The 6,906-nt window shown below is 47.5% G+C and overlaps 1 non-coding gene across 1 annotated transcript; it reads left to right on the top strand.

The window, feature by feature from the left end:
• The first annotated feature begins 6,439 nt into the window (after positions 1–6,439).
• Positions 6,440–6,511, top strand: TRNAY-GUA (transfer RNA tyrosine (anticodon GUA)). Its single transcript has one exon. It is a non-coding gene; the product is annotated as a tRNA-Tyr (tRNA).
• The last annotated feature ends 395 nt before the right edge of the window (positions 6,512–6,906 follow it).

Here is a 6,906-nt window from a genome sequence, read left to right as displayed (position 1 = left end):
CTTCGCCCAGCACACCTGTGGTTCCGGGAACGCTGTTGGGAAGGGACATCCAGAGCCATTGATCTTTGCTTGGCAGCTCTTACTCTTGCTCTGGATCTGTCATGGGCTGTATGTCCTGGGCCAAGTCCTTTGACTTCTTGGAAACCAAGGGGTCTTGTCTGTGAAGCAGACAGAAGAATCTCTTGCTCTGCCCTGCCAGAGGTTTCCAGTGATGATCAAGTCAGAGGCTATCTGAGCACTCAGCCAGTTGTAAAGTGGAGAGTAGATGGCACCAACTCCCAGGCCTCCAGGGCCAACAGGGTGTCAGGCTCCTTCCTTCCTCTCACCTGTCCCTGGGGTCTATCTGGGGTGGTTGTTCCTAGGACTTGATTCAGGAAAGGCCTAGCATGGGGGGAAAGAGGTTCCCAAACAGTTAGGCCTACTGCTGCCAGTCCACAGCCCGCTCAGCTTGGCCTCATAGGTGAGAATCTGGGGCTCTGAAAGCATTATCTGCACCTGTTCTGTGTACCCTTGCTCACTCTGGGGAGGGGCAGAGGTGATAGTCATCCTCAGTGCTTACTGAGAAATGGAAAGAGAGAAACACAAAAAGGGTGCACAACCCAGAGATCCTGATGCATAGAGAGAGGAACTCCCAGCAGCTGACAGAGGAAAGTGGGAGACAGGGAAACAGTGTACGAGATAAAGACAGGCAGAGGGTACCAAGGCAGAGGAACTGAAATCGGGAGAGGTTGGCTGCATGTGTGAGAGACAGACAGAAACTGGGAGACTGAGCAACAGATGAGGGTGAGAGCAAGATTTTGGAGAGAGACAGACTGAGACAGAGAGAGATGGAGGGAGCCTGTGAGAGGTTGATAAGTTAGAGAGTGGGCAAGTGTGAGTGCTGCTGTAAACCAGAAAGTGAGTTGCTCAGTTGTGTTTCTTTGCAACCCCAAGGACTGTAGTCCATAGAATTCTCCAGGTCAGAATACTGGAGTGGGCAGCCTTTCCCTTCTCCAGGGGATTTTCCCAACCCAGGAAATGAACCCAGGTCTTCCGCACTGTAGGCGGATTTGTTACCAGCTGAGCCAAGGAGAGCAAATCAGTTTTCCTTCTGCTGCCTCCCCACCAAGGTGTGGGCTGCCAGGCTGGGGGAGCAGGCCTGTGCTAACCACCTTGACGTAGGGGAGATGAGTAAGGTGGGGTCACAACCTCAGAGTCTCTGACTTCCTCAGCCAGGAGAAGCCCTTGGGGCTTGTCCCACCTCCCTGCTGCTTCAGAGGGTGGCTCAGAGTATGGTAGAAGAGGGGCCTATAACCTGGACTTTCAGATGTTCAAGCTGGATTTAGAAAAGGCAGAGGAACCAGAGATCAAATTGTCAACCTCTGTTGGATCATCGAAAAAGCAAGAGAGTTCCAGAAAAGCATCTATTTCTGCTTTGACTACACCAAAGCCTTTGACTGTGTGAATCACAACAAACTGTGGAGAATTGTTAAACAGATGGAAATACCAGACCACCTTACCTGCCTCCTGAGAAATCTGTATGCAGGTCAAAAAGCAACAGTTAGAACTGGACATGGAACAACAGACTGGTTCCAAATCAGGCAAGGAGTACGTCAAGGCTGTATATTGTCACCTTGCTTATTTAACTTATACGCACAGTATATCATGCTAAATGCCAGGCTGGATGAAGCACAAGCTGAAATCAAGATTGCTGGGAGAAATATCAATAACCTCAGATGCAGATGACACCACCCTTATGGCAGAAAGTGAAGAGGAACTAAAACGCCTCTTGATGAAAGTGAAAGAGGAGAGTGAAAAAGTTGGCTTAAAGCTCAACATTCAGAAAACGAAGATCATGGCATCTGGTCCCATCACTTCATGGCAAATAGATGGAGAAACAGTGGAAACAATGACAGACTTTATTTTCTTGGGCTCCAGAATCACTGCAGTTGGTGACTGTTGCCATGAAATTAAGAGACCCTTGCTCCTTGGAAGAAAAGCTATGACCAACCTAGACAGCATATTAAAAAGCAGAGACATTACTTTGCCAACAAAGGTCCATCTAGTCAAAGCTGTGGTTTTTCCAGTAGTCGTGTATGGATGTGAGAATTGGACCATTAAGAAAGCTGAGCACCAAACAATTGATGCTTTTGAACTGTGGTGTTGGAGAAGACTCTTGAGAGTCCCTTGAACTGCAAAGAGAAGAAACCAGTCAATCCTAAAGGAAATCAGTCCTGAATATTCATTGGAAGAACTGATGCTGAAGCTGAAACTCCAATACTTTGGCCACCTGATGGGAAGAACTGACTCATTGGAAAAGACCCTGATGCTGGGAAAGATTGAAAGCAGGAGGAGAAGGGGACGACAGAGGATGAGATGGTTTGATGTTATCACTTAATGGACATGAGTTTGAGCAAGCTCTGGGAGTTGATGATGAACAGGGAAGCCTGGCCTTAGTCCATGGGGTCACAAAGAGTTGGACATGACTGAGCGACTGAACTGAACTGAAGACCTGGGCTAAGGAAAGGGTCCTGACTTGGGAGCTCTGGATTCTGGGTCCAACTCTGCCACTACTTGACTTTGAACCTGGGTTTGGGCCTTTTCCCTTTTGGGGCTCAGTAGGTCATTCTGTAAAATTGGTGTGCTTGGGGAGGGTTAGGGCCAGCAAGCTGAACTAAACAGTCTCTTCCTGTTGTAATGTTCTAGAATCTGTCTAAGTGAAAGACAGGAGAAAATGAAATCTTGCAACGTCCAGGAATGCACAGGCAGAGAATTTCAAGTCTGCATATGGATATATATATATAAAATTTTTTTCTGTAGAGAAGGCTAAGAAGTTAGATTCTTAGTTTCTGAGGGGAAGCAAAACTGGTGTCTGAGAGAGGGGGATGGAAAAAAGCTCCACAGAAGGACTGCTTGGTCCTGAGCAGAGAGGGTCTCTAGCAGGTGGAGGAGAGCTTAGTTTGCCTACAGGTGGGGGGACCACCAGGATCACCACAGAGCCCTGCCAGACTGCTTACAGGCATTTGGAGGGTTGCTGGGTGGGGGTTGGGCACCCCAGTAGCTGTGCCTTCCCTAGACAGCCTGGGGTCCTGGCTGTCACAGGGCTCAGTCTTGCTCCCTGCTTAAGCAACTGAACATTCCATCAAAGTCAAGGAATGTGGTGGGAGCCAGGATTGGTTCCCAAGAACAGATCAGCTTGGAGAAGGCTAACAGAGCCCTGTCATCCTGCCATGCTGCTGGGGCAGGGGTACCCACAGAGATGACACAGCCACCACCCCAAGCACCAGAGACCTGGAGTGTGGCAACAAAGATGGCAGAGCATTTGGCTGGCAGGTTTTGGCAGAAGCGGGGGTCACCTCATGTAGGTCCTCTCCAATATGCTCTGTGCTTCTCTTCCCCAACTGATCTTGCAGACCTGCCCTCTGCCCCGACTCCCACTCCCAGAGAGTGCAGGTCTTGTTCTCAGTGGGGCTGTTGTGGCCTGGTGGGCAGCAGGAAGGTTTTGCCCAGCCCCTCCCCAGCTCCATGGCAAGGGGGTCAGACCTGCTCACAGCGCTCTCATTTTCAAAGTTAATAAACTGAGACCACAGAGAGGTCACAGCCACATCCTCCCTTTTCTCTTAATTTGGCAGGAGAAAGCAGCTCTGATTGAGACTGTGGTCCACTTGCTTGCACCATGGTGACTTTGTCTGGGGGTTAGAATGCCAGTTTCTCGACCTTTGTTTTTGATCTCACTTGAGGGATCAAAAGAAAAGTTAAGTGGACTCTACAGCAAAGACAACGAAATGTGAGATCGCAGCACTCATCCCAGAGGGAAGGCAGCTGAGACTCAGAGAGCCTGGGTGCTTGTCCACAGTACCCTGGCTGGTAGAGGCACGGCCACGACCCTCCGTGTCAGGCGCCAAAGCGTCTGTTGATTTTCTTGGTTGGTTTGTTTTTGTCTTTCTCATTTTAAGGAAGGAGAGGAGGATGGTAAAAGTCATACATATACACGATAGAAAACTTGCGAACCACAGAGTGTATTACCAAGAAAACATCACCTAGAATTCCATTAACCAGGGAGAAATACTGTTAATTTGGGGTTATCTTTCTTTCTAGTTGTTTTCTTTCCCTCTGCACATTCACACAGTCCCTGTTTTTACCCACGAGATCATACTAGCATTCTGTTTTTCTTTTTTTAATTGTGGTAAAAAAAAAAATCTTAACAAACTTCTAGGCATACAGTATTGTTAACATAGGCTTTATGCCATACAGCAGATTTGGAAAAATTTTCCATCTTGCATAACTGAAACTTTATACCCATTGAACTGCATCATTATTTCCCCATCACCCCAGTGCCTGGAAATCACCATTCTACTTTTTGTTTCTAAGAGTCTGACTACTTTAGAGATCTCATACAGATGGAATAATGTAGTATTTGTCTTTCTGTGTCTGGCTTATTTCGCTTAGCATAATGTCCTACAGGTTCATCCATGTTGCTGCAAATGGCAGGATTTTCTTCTCTCTTAGGGCAGAATAATATTCCCTTGGGTGCATATACCAAATTTTCTTTATCCATTTATCTGTTGATGCATACTTGTTTCCATGTCTTGACTATTGTGAATAATGCTACCGTGAACATGGGCGGGGGCAAATATTTCTTTAAGATCCTGATTTCAATTAGTTTGGCTAAATACCTAGAACTGGAATTACTGGATCATATATTAGTTTTGTTTTTCATTTTTTTAGGAACTTCCATAGTGCTTTCTAAAGCAGCTTATGAACAGCATACGAGGGTTCCAATTTCTCCACATCCTCACTGACAGTGATTATTTTTTGTCTCTGTCGTTATAACGGCCATCCTCACAGGTCTGAGGTGATATCTCATTGTGGTTTTCGTTTGCATTTCCTTGATGGTGAGTAATGTTGAACACTTTTCATATACCTGTTGGCCATTTGGATGTCTTCTTTTGGCCATTCTGTTTTGTACCCTGAGTCTCCCATATATCATTAAACTGTAAGCATTTCTGTGTCATTAAATAGTTTTTGCACTGCTCTTTGCTTTACCCTGAAGGCAGGGATCTGAACTTGGAGAGTTTTGAGGTTCTGTCAGGCTTCTGTTGGTACTTGCTACATCAGCAGGTCTATGGCCTGGCAAGGGTAGAGGTGGGAATAAGTCCAGGAGGGGCACTGGAACAATAATAGCTAAGGGCATAAAGTAGGCAGCAGACAGCCCTAGGCTCAAAGTCAGATTTTGCCATTTTCAGGCTGCCTGGCTTTGGATTGCTCAGTTCCTCTCTGAGCCCAGGCTTCCCCATCCAGAAAATGGGGATAATAGTAGAATCTATTTGGTCACCCTTTTGTGTGGCCCCGCAGTGCATGTCGGGATTCAATGCACATGCCAGGACGTAAGCCACAGAAAGTCCCTCAGGAACATCAGCTATTATTATTTCAGCAATGTTGGGAGGCCAGAGAAAGTCCCTTTCTCTGGAGGTCTCTATGAATAAAGGTGGAAGGAAGGCGGATACTAGCTGTGGAGGAGCTGGGAACTCTTCCTCTGACCTCCTTGTCTTTGTGGTCCTCATCCCTTTCCTCCAGCAGACTCTTCACCCTGGGGCTGAGGCCCAGACAGGCTCTGATGTGGCCCTGGCTTTGTGGGACCTCTGGCCAGAGTGCTTTCCTGATAGCTCAGTTGATAAGAATCTACCTGCAATTGAGGAGATCCTGGTTCGATTCCTGGGTTGGGAAGATCTGCTGGAAAAGGGATAGGCTACCAACTCCAGTATTCTTGGGCTTCCCTGGTGGCTCAGCTTGTAAAGAATCCACACAAAATTCGGGAGACTTGGGTTTGTTCCCTGGCTTGGAAAGATCCCTTGAAGAAGGGAATAGCTACCCACTCCAGTATTCTGGCCTGGAGAATTCCATAGACTATATAGTCCATGGGGTCACAAAAAGTGACTGAGCGACTTTCACTGGCCAGAGTAGGGCTAGGCTGGGTTGCACTGTCACAGAGAGCCCTCTGTGGGCCTGGATTACATCTATCAACAACACCCTGGAGAATGTGAGCTTTTGATTTTGGCACCTGTTGGGAGAATCACATGGAGAGAGTCTGGCCTGCCTGGCATCAGGCAGAACCAGGTTCACCTTCTTCTGGCTCAGAATTAGCTACTCAATTTAGTTTTATAGAGACAAAGCCAGCATCTAATATGGGGTTCCTGCCAGTCCTAGAGACTGGCTCTCTTCTTGCCTGCAGGAGGAACTCAGTCATGGGAGGGCCTTCAGAAAATATTGAATCCAATTTTCTTCCCATTGTACAGATAGAGACACTGAGGCCAGGAGGGGAGAAAGGATTAGTTCGTGCTGCCCATCTCTTCCATGTTATTGGGTGGAATGGAAAGATCAATTAGTTCTATTCTAGCTTTTCTGGATATTATGGGTAAGTAGAATCAGAGGCTGCATGGGATAGAGCTTAGATAAGGCTTCCCCAGTAGCTCAGTTGGTAAAGAATCTGCCTGTAATGCAGGAGGCCCAGGTTCGATCCCTGGGTGGGGAAGAGCCCCTGGAGAAGGAAATGGCAACCCACTCCAGTATTCTTGCCTGGAGAATCCCATGGATGGAGGAGCCTGGTAGGCTGCAGTCCATGGGGTCACTAAGAGTCAGATACGACTGAGCAACTTCACTTTCACTTTTCACTTTCATACATTGGAGAAGGAAATGGCAACCCACTCCAGTGTTCTTGCCTGGAGAATCCCAGGGACGGGGGAACCTGGTGGGCTGCCATCTATGGGGTAGCACAGAGTCGGACATGACGGAAGTGACTTAGCAGCAGCAGCAGCAGCTTTTCTGGAGGTTATTGGTAAGTAGAATCAGAGACTGCATGGGATAGACCTTAGATAAGGCTTCCCCAGTAGCTCAATTGGTAAAGAATCTGCCTGCAATGCAGGAGAC

This window comes from Capricornis sumatraensis, chromosome X (genome assembly GCF_032405125.1).
Source record: "Capricornis sumatraensis isolate serow.1 chromosome X, serow.2, whole genome shotgun sequence".
In the NCBI taxonomy this organism is placed as follows: domain Eukaryota; kingdom Metazoa; phylum Chordata; class Mammalia; order Artiodactyla; family Bovidae; genus Capricornis; species Capricornis sumatraensis.
The sequence above is the reverse complement of the archived record's forward strand: the minus strand, read 5'-3'. Positions and strand labels throughout refer to the sequence as shown.